The sequence below is a fragment of the Anas platyrhynchos genome, chromosome Z (assembly GCF_047663525.1).
Source record: "Anas platyrhynchos isolate ZD024472 breed Pekin duck chromosome Z, IASCAAS_PekinDuck_T2T, whole genome shotgun sequence".
Classification (NCBI taxonomy): Eukaryota; Metazoa; Chordata; class Aves; order Anseriformes; family Anatidae; genus Anas; species Anas platyrhynchos.
The window spans coordinates 63202501-63219832 of record NC_092621.1 but is presented as its reverse complement, the minus strand read 5'-3'; the positions used below and the strand labels follow the sequence as shown (position 1 = coordinate 63219832).

At 37.4% G+C, this 17332-nt stretch overlaps 1 long non-coding RNA gene across 1 annotated transcript in view; it reads left to right on the top strand.

Moving 5' to 3' along the window:
• Positions 1–1396: 1396 nt before the first annotated feature.
• LOC140000697 (uncharacterized) overlaps positions 1397–17332 on the top strand; it is a 17771-nt gene continuing 1835 nt past the window's right edge. The window contains exons 1-2 of the long non-coding RNA XR_011805860.1: positions 1397–1700; positions 13411–15221. This is a non-coding gene — a long non-coding RNA (uncharacterized lncRNA). The remainder of the gene's footprint in view (positions 1701–13410; positions 15222–17332) is intronic.

Sequence of the window (17332 nt, the reverse complement as noted above, 5' to 3'; positions counted from 1 at the left end):
CATCACTGCCTACTCCCCAAGGTCTGATCAAAGGACAAATTACCATGGCGGTGATGGCATCCCCAGTCTGGGGTGATGGTTGTGTGCTGGCCTCTGCTAACGCTGGAAATGTTACAAGCCTGATCTGTGCTTTAATGAAATTTGACTACAACACTGCAGACAATGAGACCAGGTGTTAGCCGTGGTCATGGAATGTGATTGTTGGTGTCAGATTAGTAAATATTTTAAGTACCTGCACCATTTTCATTTGAATTTTTGCCAGCTTTTGTCTTAAACCCTTTTCACTAAAAAAAAAAACAAAACAAAACAAAAAAAAAAAAAAAAAAAAAAAAAAACAATCAGATGCAAAATCATCTAGAAGGAGAAAAAATAAATTATTCTTTTCATTGCAAATAAAACTCAGAAGATTACTATTATGTGTAATTATTAAAATTAAGCTGTACACAGTACATGTAAAATAAAAAGTAAGGAATATTCATTGCCATACAAAGGAAAACCCAGTAAGACAACAAACTGCCCTTTCACTGAGAGTGTCTGATGGACATTTTGGTTTTTTTCTCTTTTCTCTCCCATTACTTTGGCTTAGGGTGTATTTTCTCAGGGAACCATGTACAGAATAGACAGTTTTGTTTTGCATAAAAAAGTGGCTTAAATTTGTCATATACCATATGATTAACACACTTGAAAACAAAACAAAACACACAGAAGTTAATTATGAAATAGTCTACCAATACAAACAGTATATTGAAAGTAGAAAAGCAGTTCTGTCAGGGAATTAGTCATAGTCAAAGTCTGAAATGGAAGGAAAGAATGAAACATCATAAAGTTGCTAAAATTCAAGTACTTTTCACTGCAACATAAAACCCCCTGTATGTTCTCCTTCCCACAAAGTCACAGCAAGCAAAGTAATAGAATTTCTGCCAATTTCAACCCATTATTTTCTCCTTGTTTCCAAGGCAGCTTTTCATACCAAGTGTAATAGCCCTGCTGACTGATCTTACTTTCTAAATGTTTCCTAGTATCCTGAAGCCACAGTCAAGGGAAGGACAATGTGCAACAATTTGGGGTAACATTAGGGAGTAAACTTTCTTTGTATGTAGCCAGTGGAGACAGATTATGGGTAAGTCTGACTTCCTTTACTTAGTGCAGCATACATCTTGCAGACAGATTTCTGAGCATGTTAATCATGATTTCTGACAAAACAGCTTTCAATTATGTTACGCAATGCTAGAAATTAAAAATTTCCCAAATACCTTATTTGAATTAATTGGCTCTTTATAAAAAAAAAAAAAAAAGGCTTTAGAAAATTATATATACAATCAAATTTTTGTTTACATAAAGTTAGATTGGGTGAACTCTTAGTATTCTGCACTCCTGAGAAAGATCTCTGTTCATTTCTTACATCCAGCCTCATTGCCCATGAAATGTTGGCCTACACATAAAAAATCACCATATTTTTGTATCCAGAATACAGTACTTTTCAATATTTATCAAACTACACAGTCCTTTGCTAAATTATCAATATTCTGATTTGTTTCAGATTGAATTGCTTCAGACAGGGCAGGCTGGTCAGAATTTGGCTCCACTTCATCAAAGAATCACAGAATGGGCAGTGTTAGAAGGGACCTCTGAAGATCATCTAGTCCCACCCTTCTGCCGAGCAGGATCACCTAGAGCATGTTGCACAGGATGGCATCTGGGTGAGTTTTGAACATCTCCAGAGAAGGAGACTCCACAGCCTTTCTGGACAGCCTGTTCTAGTGCTCTTTCACCCTGATAGTACTGAAGTTCCCCTTCATATTGAGCTGGAACCTCCTGTGCTTCAGTCTGTGCCCATTGCCTCTCGTCTGGTCAGTGGGCACAATTGAAAAGAGACCAGCTCCGTCCTCTCCACACCCTCCCCTCAATGTGAATTTATACATGTTGATGAGGAGTCTCAGTCCCCTCAGTCTCCTCTTTTCCAGGCTAAACAGGCCCCGCTCTCTCAGCCTCTCTTCATATGACAGGTGCTCAAGTCCTCTAATCACCATAGTAGCCCTCCTTTGGACTCACTCCAGTAGTTCCATGTCCCTCTTGTACTGGGGAGCCCAGAACTGGACACAATACTCCAGGCATGGTCTCACCAGAGCTGAGTAAACAGGAAGGATCATCTCCCTTGGCCTGCTGGCATCACTCGTCCAAATGCAGCCCAGGATCCCATTGACTCTCTTGGCCACAAGGGTACATTGCGGGCTCATGGTCAGCCTGCTGTCCACCAGGACTCCCAGGTCTCTTTCTGCAGAGCTGCTCTCCAGCAGGTCACACCCAGTCTGTACTGGTGCTTGGGGTTATTCCTCTGCAGGTACACTATGCTGAGGGTGCACTCTGTTCCATTGTCCAGGTCCTTGATGAATAAGTTTAAAAATTTGAAAGACTCCTGCAAAATATCCTAGTGTTGCTTTAATGGCAGATCTTCTAATTGTTGAGTTAAAGTTCTGGCCATTTTCAAGTGAAAGGTACATGCAAAAATACATAAACAAAGTATTATTTGGATTTCTACCAATAGTAATCCCTTTGCCCTTGCTGATTTTTGTGTAACATCTTACCTTATGAGAAAATGTAACAAAAGCTCCTGTACTGCAGACTAAGAAATGGGTTGACAGGAGCCTCATAAAATTCAACAAGGGAAAGAGCAACGTCCTGCACTGAGGAGGAATAACCCCGGGCACCAGTCTATGCTGGGTGCCACCATGTTACACAGCATGAAGCAGATTGGCAGAAAGGGACCTGGGGGTCCTGGTGGACCCTGAGTTAAATATGATCCAACAAATACTCTCAAAACAAAGAAGGCCAGTGGTATCCTGGCTTTATTAGGAGGATTTCTGCTGGCAAGTCAAGGGAAGTGATCCTTTACCTCCACTACTGAGGTCACACCTGGGGTGTTGTGTCTTGTTCCAGTCTCATCAGTACAACAGAGACATGAGTACTCTGGAGAGATCCCAGGTAGAGGCCACAAAAATAATGAAGGCACTGGAACACTTCTTGCATGAGAAAAGTCTGAGGGAGCTGGGACTGTTCAACCTGGGGAAGAGAAATCTCATGGTGAATCTAATCCATGTTTATCAATAGTAGAAGAGAGGATGTAAAGAATAAGGCATCAGTCTGTTTTCAGTGGTGTCCAGTGACAGGACAAGAAACAACGGGCCCAAACTGAAACACGGGATGATCCTTCCCTCTGAACATCAGCAAACACTTTACTGTGTGGGTGACCAACCAGTGGGAGAGGTTGCCCAGGGAAGTTGTGAAGTATCCCTTCCCTGACTCCTTCAAAATGCCTGTGTATGTGGTCATGTGCAACCTGATCTAGGTAGGGGGGTTGCCTCAACCATTCTGTTCTTCTTTGACATGAATGTCAAATAAGAACAACCTATTTTAATTTGAAAGCACATGATAAATGTTCAATTATAGTTTATATTACAAATTAAAGCTAAAAAAAAAAAAAAAAAAGATGGTTTCTAATGCAAATAAAATCAAAAACTGGAAGTAGAAAATGGTAAAAAAATATTTGAGAAACCTATAAAGATTTAAAAGATAAAGTAGATCAAGTTTTGTTTAACCTCACATATTTTATCTAAAATAGAAACAAAATAGTGTTCTAAGGTCTTTTATATGCCTTTTGGAAAATGGGGGATACACATACACGTTGTTGAAGTCTTTTCTTCTTGCAAATTCTCTTGAAAAATTATGTACTTCATGTATTTCATAATTCATTTTTTATTGATCATAAACATTCCTGCATAGGCAGGAAACAAGACGTATCTTTCAGTGTAACGTATGACCAATGTTTGTTTCCACTTGATGAAAATCAATGAAGAACAGAAGTCTGGTTTCCATAAAACAGAACACTCTCTTCATTCTTTGTCAGTCTGACTTTGAATGTGAATCCTTTCTATATAAAGCAGCCAGTTTCAAAACAACACAAAACAAAAACAAAACAAACAAACAGATGGACAATTGCTTTCAGTCATAGAGCTATTTTGATACCAGTACAAAGGTGCCTCCAAATTATGGAGCTAAAGTGAAGATAAAATTTTGTTGAAAACAAAAACAAAAACAACAACAAAAAAAGACACAACAGGAGCTATGTCACAGTCACAGATGTTAGCAATAAATATTTAATTAGGGAAAACCTTGTTCTGTTCTCTGCCTTGTATTAAATGACCTTATGACGAGAGTATTGAGCTAATTATGAATAAACACAGTAAATTTCCAAAGCAGTAAGAAAGCTATTATCAGATTGATATAATTTTTCTTCTTACGTAGTATTTTCATCAGCGTGTCTCAAAAGTGGTTTTGCAAAGGCAGCTTCTCAGATGAGCAAGCTGGGGCAAATTGACCAAGCACAGAAAGGCCACTGAAATTGGCTTCTGCAAAGCTGGAAATGGTACATAAACTTAAAGCATCCCCAGACAATACCCTCATTACTAAGCAGCACTGTTTGTTTAAACAGATATTAGTTAAATAGCACAATACCTAGTATATCAACTCCCTTTGATGTTTTCTAGAGAATTCAATAAAATATGCAGCAGTAATTTCAGTCAATGGTTGCATTGTAGTGCTTTACAATTGTGAGTACTGAAAAAAACTTTCACTGGGATTTACAGGTACAGTGTTAATGGCTATCAGTTTATTTTACTAGTTGAAGCCTTGGGCAAACAGTTACAGATCTTTTGGAGACTGAAATATAATATCAACTATTTCTCAGCACAGTGTGGTTTTTCTAGTAGGACATGAGTCTGAGTGCAGCCCCCAATGATATCAGTAAGAATAGATCTAGCCTGGACTAAAGCTTAAAAACTGTAACATAAAAATTGCTGTCCTTATTTCTGCCTGGTTAGGCAGATAATCTCTGAGCCATAAAACCTTGCCAATGCTGTGAATCATAAATAAATGAATAAATAAAGTGATACTCTTTCCAAAGGACTCTTTAAAAAGAGACTCTTTAAAAAGAGACAGACCAAAGTCCGGCAGCCAGAAATTAATAATATTTAGGTTGCGAAATGCCAGATTTGTCAGCTTAAGCCCATTTCTATTTTTAATGCAATCTAAAGATTTCATGCTCACCACCATTCCCCTTTTGTATAATAAATATTACATTCCACTAATACTAATAAATATTGCATTCAGTTACAAAAGTAAATGCATCTGAGTGGGCTAATTGGTGCTTTATGAGGGTGTTTCAAAATTGACGATTCTTATTAATGTTAACAAAATTGCTTGAGGGCATACAGTGTCAGCGGAGGCCTTTCAAAAAGAAAGTCTGTCACAGTTTACCACTTCAGCATTTATGTCTGTAGTTAAATTTAAAAATGCAACTTGAACAGCTAACTAAATTAATTATGGCATATGCAAAGTGAAAAGGTTTTAGAAGCCTTTCATCTTGTTTGCTACAGAGCCACAACAAGAAGCTCCTCCTTATTGTTTTTATTTGTTCATCATATTCTCATATTACAAATAGTATGAAATTAATCTGCCTCTAGTTGCTAAAAGCAAATTTTATCAGTTTTAAAATACACAAAGTAGAGTCTTCTGCTTAGAGACAATAAATAACAAGTATATATGTAAGCATTAATGCATGAGATTTCTTTCTATAATTTCTTTGAGATTATATTTAAGCTACTTTGAAAAAAAAAAAAAAGGGAAAGTAAAAAAAAATAATTATCTGTCTTCTGTCATCCAAACCTGACAAATAAAATCCATAGGCAACACCAGGAGATTGCACTCTGACTAACAGAAATTCTAACCTGTGCAATATAGGGGTTCCTGTGTGTCTAAATATCTCATTTTAATCATTTTCCTCTGAAGCTCTATTTCCTCATGTAGAGAACCAGGAACAGCACTCCTTTACTTTTATTTATTTATTATTTTTTAAATATATCTTCAGTTGCAGATAAAGAGTTAAAAAAGTATTTCTATGTATTGTATGAAAAGTATATGGAAATCTCTTAAGAGTCATAGCAAAGATAACATATATAATATTAATGAGATCATAGTCACATTACTATTTTTGCAAGAGCAAACAAAACCAGCCTTTAAATGTTCTTTAAAGATATTTATTTTCTGAGGGTCATAACTAAACAGATACCTGGTGAAAGTTTTTGTACTGAGAATTCTTGTTTCCTTTCATCTATTTCCCTGAGTATTTGGCACCCCAAGGAAAGATTGTGTCCTGACATTTGAATACACTCTTAGAGCTCCAAGCTTTGCCTCTGAAATCTTTAACTTTTTTTAAGCAGTATGTTGGTTGTATGACTAATCACTATATACAGTATAGAGCTTCTTCTGTGTATCATCTTTTAGTTGTGGGCTGGGTTATATTTAAGGATGGGTTATATTAAAGTTGTAGGCTGGGTTTATTTATAATTTTGCTACAATTTCAATATTTTTTTTTTTGAAGAGGCCACAGAAATCTCATAGTCTGTCTATATGCAACTGCAAGGCACTGAATGTACAGGCTAATACGCATTTCTTATTTTTGTTGATGAATTGAAACACATTATGATAAAAAATTAGAGACTGTAGAGATAGAAATGACTCTTGATATTGGAATATCTCTTCTGACTCTGAAACTGTACCATACCTGACAGTGCACAGTATGCTATCAAATAATATAGTTTGTTTAGTTTTGAACATCTACCATATTTCTTGGGAGCACACTTCATGTACAAGCTAATTGAATTGCTATCTGATAATTACTTTTCTCTGTACTGCTCTAATTTTGTATCTGTTTTCTCAGTCTAAGCAGTTACTAGGTGGGCAGCTTTGGGGAGTAACTAGCAACTTAACCCATCAGAATAGTGAGGGTTTTGTTGTTGTTGTTGTTTTGTTTGTAATTATAAACTTTTAAAAGTGTTTGAGACAGAGGTTCTTTTTGCACCTCTCTGCCACTAAACATGGTGGAATCTAGTCCACAACTGAGTTCCTACATAATTCTATAGTGCTAGCTAAGATCATTTAAAGAAACTAGTGGTGGGAAGGAACAATTTTCAAAGTAGTTAGGCATGTTACGTAAGGTAGGAATGTCCCACCAATGCTATTTTCATTTCTCTTAGGAAATTTGACATTAGTCAGCTATACTCTCCTTACAGTATGCTTTATAGCATATAAAATATGCTATGGTTTATTGCAAAGATTTTGTATGTCTTAATATTACTAACTTAAGCATTAAATGGCAGTACAAAAAAGCTTACTCAGTGGTGGTTTTTTTGCTTCAGCAAAAACATGGGCACAGAGTATTACTGAAGCTCTAGCCTTTTAATTATAAAACCTTGAATATTCTATGACAAACCAGTCCTTTTACCTATTTCCTTGATAATGCACCTATCATTTAGTCATAAATATGAATTCACTATTTTCATCTTTTGTCCTTTGTAAAACTGTAATGGTTGTAATCCATGAGTGGTTGTCATATATATGACCTGACTGAAAATTTTTATATTGTTACGGTTAATAATAGCACTGATTCAACTGAATAGTTCCTTTGAAGTAATAATGAACACAAATATTGAGCACATTTAATGTGCTATTCTTTATGATGCAGTTATATTAAAATACAGATAACTGTATCCTGTAGATAAATGTATTGCATTTTTCCTTCCTGGATAAGATGAAATATTATTTCTGTTTGATCTCTGATAAAATTATAGAGCAGTGTTCTTTTTCTACTTTTTTCCACTGTTCATATCCAATAAAGCATATATGGATAGTAACATCTAACTGCTCACATTGCAGTTACAAAGCCATGTTTCCTGTAAAATTTATACAGTAGTTGCATTGCAGCCAGGGTTGGACGAAATCAAGTAACCAATTATAAGATAAAACATATGGGAAATCTATCCATCTACATATCTCCCTAGGACCTTATACAGGGACTGTTAAAATGCTATCTGAGCACTCAAAAAAAAAAAAAAACAGCAATGGAAATGCACTAGAATCATCCAGATGCAGGAGGACACAAAGTGAGTCTAGACATGATTTCTTGATCATATGAAGAGGCTCCTTTCACTGTTACTGTCAAATATCTCCATTCCACTCATACACACATCAGTGTCTGAGATCAAAAAGGGTCAGGAACCAGAAACACCTTCCACAATCCTCTCCTAATAAAGAGGCTAACTGCCATCAAAGACGTGGAAAGGTCAAATCCTCTGCCCACACAGAGCAGTTATTGTCAACAGGAGCATAATGTTGGTTTGTACAACCTGAATATCTAGCCTATTATATATATAAATATCATGGCTTGGAGTCAGTGTAACAGCTACAGGCAAAGGGAATCCCTTCATTTTATTTTATTTTTTTGAATAGAAGCAAAGGGATTTGTGTTTTTGTCAAGTTTTGCACTTGGATTGCAGGTGTGGGTGTAGTTTTGTTGCTCTACACAGTGCAGAGAACAGATGTTATATTTCCTTTTCAGCACAGCTTTGGCTTGCTGCAGCTGCTGCTTTCAGACTTTCTGAATCCTGCTGCCCCATTTTGGCAGTATGGCCTCTAATAAGCTGGGTTCAATATCCTGGAAACCCTACCGATGTTGTCTTCCATACAAAGAAAGGCTTAACCTTTGGTATGATGGCTGAAGAGTCGAAGGGGGCTGAGAGAAGAAGGTGATAGGCTTGTTTTGTAACAGAAAGGAGTTATCAGGATCTCTCAGCTGAGAGACAAAAGATACAGACAAAAAGATGAAAGATGATGAAAGACACCAAAAAGAAGAAAGTTGTCTTAGAATAATTCACTGTCCTTGAGGTGAAAAAGAGTGCAGTGAGACTTATGGTATCCAAAATTCAAGTGAAACATCAATGAACAAGTGGAGCAGTGTGAAACTTATCTCCCTCTTACAGAAAATGTCCACATGTGGATGTCCTGCCTTTTTAACCTCTCTCAGCCTGACAGTTTTTGAAAACCCAGAACCAGTAGTTCCACAAAGAACAGTGGGATGTGTTCACCTGTGTCAAACATGCTTCAAATGTGTTTCATTCTTTAAAATACCTAGAAGCCCTTCGCTTTTGGGAATAATTAGAGCAAAAACAGAGCAAAATGTCCTACAGATGTTGGCTGTCTGAAGAAAACTATTCAGTAGCATCAAGGACAGTTTTGCATAGTACATGTCCTTTTTCCTCTTTTCTCATTCAGATGGGGACAATGCAACACATCTCTGCAGCACATCACTGCAAGGCAGTAGCAGGATGGAGCATCCTATCTCTCTGCCACTAGCACTGACTTGGCAGGATACAGGCTTACATTAAAGCACTTCCTCACATCAAGTGCATAGCTAAGGTGAAATTATATTTTTGAATAACGTAACAATAAATCTTTGAAAAGGAAGACTCTGTGAATATCTGGCTGATCCTTTATTTCTTCTCTCCACTCAATGATAAATGGTAGTGTTTTTTCAACATTAAACTGTTTTTTGTTTGTTTGTTTGCTTGCTTGCTTGTTATCTGACTTTTAAAGCTTTTATTAAGAAAAGAGCACTTTTTTACAATTATTCATATTCTTCAAAACTGAATTTAACATCATGACTGTCACCAACAATGTAGCTTTTTAAATTTGTTGAATATACAGTAATAAGGTTAATCTCAAGACTTTTTTATTTTTTTTAATTGCTATGAATTGTTGGTTAAAATTGTTCCAAAAGTTATTTTAGAAATTAATTTTGAGTACAAAATGTGCAGTTTGACTTCAGTTTCCTCATGTACAATAGAATTTGGGGGTTTACTTGCAGTATCTGGTCAGTGATTGTTTTCCAAATATTTCAGATGTAAAGTTAAATCAACTCCTACACAGACAATTGCATAATTTATATACCCTTAATATCAAAAGAAATATACCTATCAACTCTATACTCTGCTTTGATGTATAAGGTGCCAAGAAAGTCTCACAGCTTATTATATATATATATATTATATATATATATACACACACACACATATATAAGTGTATATATCCCTCTCACAGCCATTGGATTAATAGCAAGCATATTCCTTGGTAAAAGGGAAGACAGTCAAGCACCTGTGTATTCTGGTAATCTTTTGTAAACAGAAGAGGCAGGAAGGGCCAAGATGCAACAACATTTGAGTGAAAACAATGCTGAGGATACTCTAATTAATCATATAAACTAGGCTTTGCTTTATGCCTCTTCCCATCCTTCTTTCCATATGATCCAAAATCAAGGTCAAATACTGGTTTTTGACTGCTGTTTTGTTGCTGTTTTCTGTTTGTATTTCAATACAAACAAATATCTAGAATATTATCAAACTAAAAGCACAATTCTCTTTGAGTGAATTGTTAAAATTTCTAATTAATGTACTTTATTTTACCATTATAAGTCCAAAAATATATTTTTACAGCTAGAGATAGAAAATTGTTCAGTACAGCTATGTCACAGGAAAGTCTCCTGGATCAATAACCGGCTTCATATAATTATGTCTGTTATTTTAATTCTGGAGCCCTATTATGATGTGGTTCAAAAGGGGAGATGCTTTTCCTTTCTTGCAGAAATAGCAGTGACATCTTGTTTACAGGAGTAGGACTATGAGCTTATGTTTTCAATTTCATAATGAAAGGATACAAATTCGAGATTCAGAAATGTATCTGTTTTGTGTCTGTTTAAAATCATTCTTAACTCCTAACAGCTATGGCTAATGGTGCTGATCAACAATACAACCACCTACTTAGACGTGATTAACCTCTGCCAGCTTCAGATTGTCAGGGTCTGAATCAGACATTTCCAAGGTATTCAGGAAGATTTTGTTCATTATCTCAGGTGGATAAAATAAGTTTATTCATGTTCTAAAATAATTTTATAATACCATTCTCTTGATATATTAAACTACTGTTTGTATCCTAAGCAAAATTCTGATGAACAGGAACTACTTCACAGGCATGACATCTGAAACAAACAAAAAACAAAAAAACAACACCTCCAACTACAACAATAACAACTAAAAAGTAAAGAAACAGATGCCTTTCATTTTCCTTTTACTTTGAATTATAGACATGGAAAATACCTAATTTATTTTTCTGTTTTTAGAATACGAAGTAATGGTTTACTTCATAAATAAAAGCAAAGGTAAAGAGTTTTAAAAATATATATTTCTACGACCAACAGAATAAAGGCTTTTTGCTTTGTCCTAGCTATCAACTAGGGTTATCAAAAGATTATGTGCTGGTAAGGACAGGAGAGGCTTAGTGTGTAGCTGCCAGATCAATCTTGTTTTGAGATTGTTTGTTAGATGAGGTTTTTCAAGATTTCCATATCCTTCTCTTAAACTTTACAAAGAGAGGGATATATGACTTATTGACTGGAGAAATTCTGGCTTTCATGTGACCCTGTTTCTCTTCTGTAGCTCTTATAACACTCCTTTTCCTTTCACTTATTTCAGTCCAGACTTTCCTGAATCTTATGTTTAGATTGTCTGCTTACTGGTTCTCTACTTCCAATGTGTAAAATAAAATGTAAGAACTAGCAAACACAAAATGTGATAAACACAAAGCTACTCCTTCACTGCTGTTCAGGAGTCAGGCAACAAAAGTGATCCATTTGGAGATATAGCATCCTGAGATTGTGTCTGATTTAACTATCCATCTCTTTAGTCTATTCTATGTTTGTCCAGGTTTATTGCAGTTATTTGGGCACTAAGATGCTTGGACATTTTTAAATGGTATCTCTCTATCTCTTGTAAAAGCCTTGGGGAGAAAAAAAAAAAAAGAAAACTAGCAGTCACTAGCAGTGCAATAGGATTAGATAGATACCATGATACAGCAGGGCTGAGGCTGACGGGGGTCTCTTGAGGCACTGCTCCAACCCCTGCCTGGGCAGGGCCACCCAGAGCAGGGTGCCCAGCACCATGTCCAGGGGACTTTTGGAAGTCCCCAAGGAGGAGACCCCACAACCTCTGGGCAGCCTTGTCCTGGCACTGGGCACCACTGAAAGGAGCCTATCTCCATCTCTTTTGCCCTTAATTTAGAAGGAGCTATATAAGTACTCACTGAAGTGCATGGCTGCCCAGTGGTTTTTAAATTAAATATATATATATATATATATTAAAAAATTGAAATCTTTCTGTGCCTTCTCTGTTCCTTCTTCTATTCAGTGTATACTTAAACTTATAGTTCTTATGTGGGTGTGCCAATTTGACAGTCTAATGTATTAAGTCAGACTGGTTTATTTTAACTATAGAAAGCTTGTGATATTCTTTCCAGTGTTTAGAAGTCTATCACTCATGCTTTACAACAGTTACCCTTTGTAATCTATGTGTGAGTTGGAGGTGTGTGGGTTACTCGTTCCCATGCAGAGAACACTGGATTCTGTATCATTTTCAAAGTCACCCAAAAATCTTGAGGCGCTGCAACTGCAATTGTGGGCCCTGTGGACTAAGCCCCGCATACCACTGTGCCATGCAGCAGGGTGCTCCCACACCAGCTTGTGCCCTGCAGCTTGCTGAGCTAATGAGAGTCTCCACAGGAGGCAGAGCACGGCTGGCGGGTGGAGAAGTTGTTGCTTTTCTTTAAGTAACAAGTAACTTGCCGGTAACTCTGGCTGTGTATTGGAAATTGCTCTTAAGCGCAATAAACACAAGATTTGGGGTTTTGCTTTACAAAATTAGTTAGAGATATGATACAGCACAGAAGAAAGAGAAAGTGGAGAAGCCATGCTGTGAAGTTCTATGAGGTACAAAAAAAGAGTGCTAATAGCAAATCGGTAAAATGCCCCTAATTGATGCAGTGAATTCCAGTGCAGAAGTGGCATAGTTATTCTCCCAGTACAAAACATCTCAGAAGTGTAATGTTGAGAGGTTCTTCATGGCAGCTAGTCTACTGTGCAAAATGAATGTGGAATATCTGTTCCAGTGCCAGGCTCCTAGGGCAAGTCCTGCTGGCTACCCAGAAGGGTAGAAATCTGGTTTGCTGAGGCTGGTGGGTTTGGTGCCCATTGACTGCTAGGATACTAGTCATGCTCTAGGTCTCTCCCTTCAAACTGCAGAGGGTATGACTCTCAGCCTTACCTGGGGCTTAATATTTCGTAGGCTAGTTATTCATTTTCTATCATGCAAAGCTAAAGCTTCAAATTCACTTATTTGCTTCAGGATGTTACTGGCAATAAAGTTATTGGTCCTCTGGCTATTTAGTCATGAAACTTAGAACACAAAAAGTAATGACCTGTGGATTTGCCTCTAATGACTTCCTCCTATGCTGGAGATTTCTTTGAATTCCCCGGTGACATGAAGCAGATCAAAGCAGCAGCAGGATACAGGTTATGCTGCAATAGGCAAGTTTTCTTTTTTTTTTTTTTTTTTTTTTTTCCTTCTTGGTTTTGCTAAGCCTGATTGATTTTTTGTTGTTCTGTTGTTTTTATTTTTATTTTTTTTTCTCCAGTATGTTGTGTAGCCTGTTGTACTCAGCACACCAAGGAATAAGTCCTGCAAAATAGATCAGAAGATCCCAGAAACCTGAGAGGAAAGACATCCGAGGTCATTTCACTTTACTTCCCTTCCAGTAGAAAGATGGTGTGTTTGAAGGGTGGGGTCCATTGGGGGACTGAGGAGGGGTGGTGGTGGTTGTGTGGTGGTGTTTGTTGTTGTCATTTCTTTTTTGTTTGTTTGTTTTTGTTTTCCATAGCATTTAGCATTTAAGTAGAGGTTTGTTTGTTTGTTTGTTTGTTTGTTTTTTTCCCAAAGATACCTGGAAGATTACTAGTTTTTACATAGAACACTTTACATTGGAAGTCAGTGACAGTCTGATCAACTTCTTAAAAAAAGTAACAGTAAGTAAGAGTAGCAAGCTTTATCTAGAGGAAGAACCACGAGAATAAGTGATGTGGGTTGTGGTTTGGGCCATTCTTTCAAAGACCCTGGGTCCTTGGGAGCAGCACAGGACCATGCTCTGTTCTGAACCTTTAAGCTGCAGCTCTCAGACCCCTGTTGAAATATGTATGTGTGTGCATTTCCACAGGTTCCCTACTCTAGGCTTCTGGATGCTCCTCAGCTCCTGTTCTGCTAGACCTGAGGTCTGTCTGCCCGCTGCCATGGGAGGTGGCCTGGTCTGACAGCTGTGCTCATGTTCTGCACAGCTCTCATGAAGGGGCAGGGGGAAGCAGGTTATTCTATGTACAGCTTGAAGATTTCTAGGAAACAATTGGACTGTGAGAAGGAGACAGAAGGTTTTAACTTAATGTGGATGTTTGGTGTATAGAACTCTACCTGCAATGTGAGAAGAAAACCCATATGCCAAGGAAGATGCTGAAAGCAGCTACATTTAGGAGAAGGAGCAGTCTGCACAAATGAAGAAGGATATGGAGGAAGAGAGAGCAGAAAAGCTGACGACTCAGGCCTGTATACCATGGCTTAACCATGGGACACTGGAGACAAAGCTTGTGTGTTTCCCCTGTTCTGCCTTCCTGCCTGAATGCCCAGCTCTGTCCTCTTCACTGTAGCAGTTGCTGTGAAAATGAATGTGCAGAACTGAAATCTGGGGTGCTTCTCAGCTCTGGTACAACAGGACTCATTAGAGGAGAGTGGAAAGGAAGGGGCAGAGGAATGTGTTTTTTAGCAGTATGTCTGACATTTTCTTCTCCTATTGTCAAACCAGGCATACATATTTCTAGAGCTAGAAGTCATTTCTCATTCTTCTGTCAGATTGGCTTTTCCTCATGGTTCTTTTTAAAGCTGTCCTTTTAGGTTACTGATTTTGTTTCTGTGTGGGTAGTACAGTTTTCTTCCTTAATTACTCCAATTTGCTTCTATTTTTCTATTAGGGAGCATTAGGGAGATAAATGTTTTATTTCAAATACAACCACAGTAAAGCTGCTAAGAGAGAATTTGTAATTTCTTTGTCTCCATGTGGACATCAGAATTCTACTGTTCCTTCTATACGACCACATGGTCTTCCACATGCATGCATTTGCAATTTACCATTGCTACTACGACAAATTTTTTATCTGCTTTAACTCATGGGTTGTTCTGACTTTTTCACTATCTTCATCCACCTGACTTATTGAAAAAAAAAAAAGTGTTATTACTATGGGTAACAAGTAAAAATAATTTCAGGCTTGTACCATTTTCACTCATTTTACAGCTTTTCCTCTTATTCCCTTCTCACTTTGGTTCAGCGTGTCAAGTCTTCCATAATTAGCCAAGCAACATTACTATTCGGAAATTCACAGTTTTTTACTCTCCGAGGTCCTACAGGTATGTGTTTGGACATATATATATATATACACATATATATATATATATAAAAGGTATTATTAAGTATTCCATACTTATATTATAAATGTTATTTGTATATATATGTAAATTATATATATATATTAAACAGTTTTAGAGATAGGTAATCAATAACCTTTATATGAGAAAGAAATATGCAATTGCAACACTTAGGTGCTAGGGCATAAATTTCAGTGCTGCTGTTTCTTATTTGCTGTCTTTATGATGAGCTTAAAAGAATTTAAATCTTACATGGACTAATATAATATTGTGCTACATGCCAAAAGAGGAAAAAAGCAAACAAACAAAAAATGAAGAGTGTCTTTTGCTCTGGAGAGTTCTCCTGTGTCATCCATCCAACATCCTTCCATCCCAAAGGGAATGATAAGGAACGTAATTCACTTCACTCCAGGTTCATTGTAACATAAAAAGTGCTATCAATTTCTCATAGAATACACTGAATGAAAGAAAGAAAGGAAAGCAACAACACTGGCTTGTAGAACTGTTAAAAAGATGAACTGACATAACAATTGCTCACTGAGAAATAGAGCAGCATACAAGTTGTAGAGCTGTAGTCACTACTGCACTATAGTCTTCCAGAAAACCTGGTTATAAACACTGACCATTACAAATAAAGGGTGTGATATGTTTCATAAGTAGTCTGAGAAAACTCACAACATAGTTATGTAGGGTTTAGTCGTAACTCAAGTCATGATTTAGTCACGAGTTTCAGTAGCATTTGAACAACTCTCTCAGACACATGGTCTGTTTTTTGGGTGGTTCCATGTGGTGCCAGGAGTTGGGTTCGATGATCCTTGTGGGTCCCTTCCAACTTGGGATACTCTGTGGTTCTGTAATTACAATATAGCCACTTTGGGATGCTGAACTGCACTGCAGCTTTTAGCAAAGAGGACTAGAAGGATTTCTTAACTAAACTTTACGGAAGACACAAAGCAAAATTTTCTTTCCAGGCAATCAGGGTTAACAGTACTCCATTCATGCAGCTGCCAGGCTGCAGCACTGGAAAAACACAGACACTGCAAATTCTTGTGACTAATATCTGCCTTCATGGTAACTGAATTTAAGATATGCTGAGAGCCATAAAAACGAAAGGTAAATTGTCATCAGTGAAGTTGAAAACTGTCATAAATCACTCAGCATGGTGCAAGAGAAAGCCAGAAAACAAGTTGGGAAGCATGTAGTTTCACTTGTCCCTCTGCGAGTGTCAGTGCTAAATTACTGGGGAGAAAGTTTTCATGCAAGTCTGTTTTGTTATTTTACATTCCTGACTAGAAAAATCTAACCTGACAAATCTACTTCTAGTGCTGTAAGTAGTGCAAAATTGTAACTTACAGAGAACTTTTAATAAATAAATAAAAGACAACTTCTCCTAAGATTCCTGGAACATAAAAAAAAAAAAAAAAAAAAAAAGCATGCTCAAAAAGAAGAAAATAAAGAAAATAGTTGAAACAAAACTGGAAGCACTGGTTTACTCGGGGATGGAAGAGGAGATTGACAAGTCTGAGGTGCAGTTGGGGAACATGCTCTGCAAAAGCCGGGAGCAAAGCAACGAGGATAACACCACCATGCCACCATCAACAAGGATGCAGATGCATCCCACCCCAACAAGGAGAGCAGTACAAGGTTGGAACAGTGACCAGAGGTAGCCAAAGGATCTGTGGCCACCACAACAGCCCCACTAGTGAGGTGGGTCCAAGGTCATCCACAAAGCCAAGTGAGCAAGGGGCAAGAACCTGAGAGTAAATACAGCTCCTAAACCAGGGAGGAAGGGGCATGCAGTGAGGCATTGCTCAACTCTTTTTCATAGCATAATTTTTCTCCCGGAATTCTAATTCAAGGCTGCACCATGACAGAGCTGACCTTAAACACAGGCAGCTAAACACTTGGGATGGAGGGGGGAAGCATTTGAGCCTCTTGATGTACAGAAGAAATAGTGACTTTAAAAACATCGAGACATGGAGCTGTTGTCAGCTGCCTGTAAGAATAAATAATACAGTCCTGTGTTAACTAATGTTAAAGCAGAAGACATGGGAGAAGAGTATTGGTTTAGTTACAAAAATAGAAATCCACAG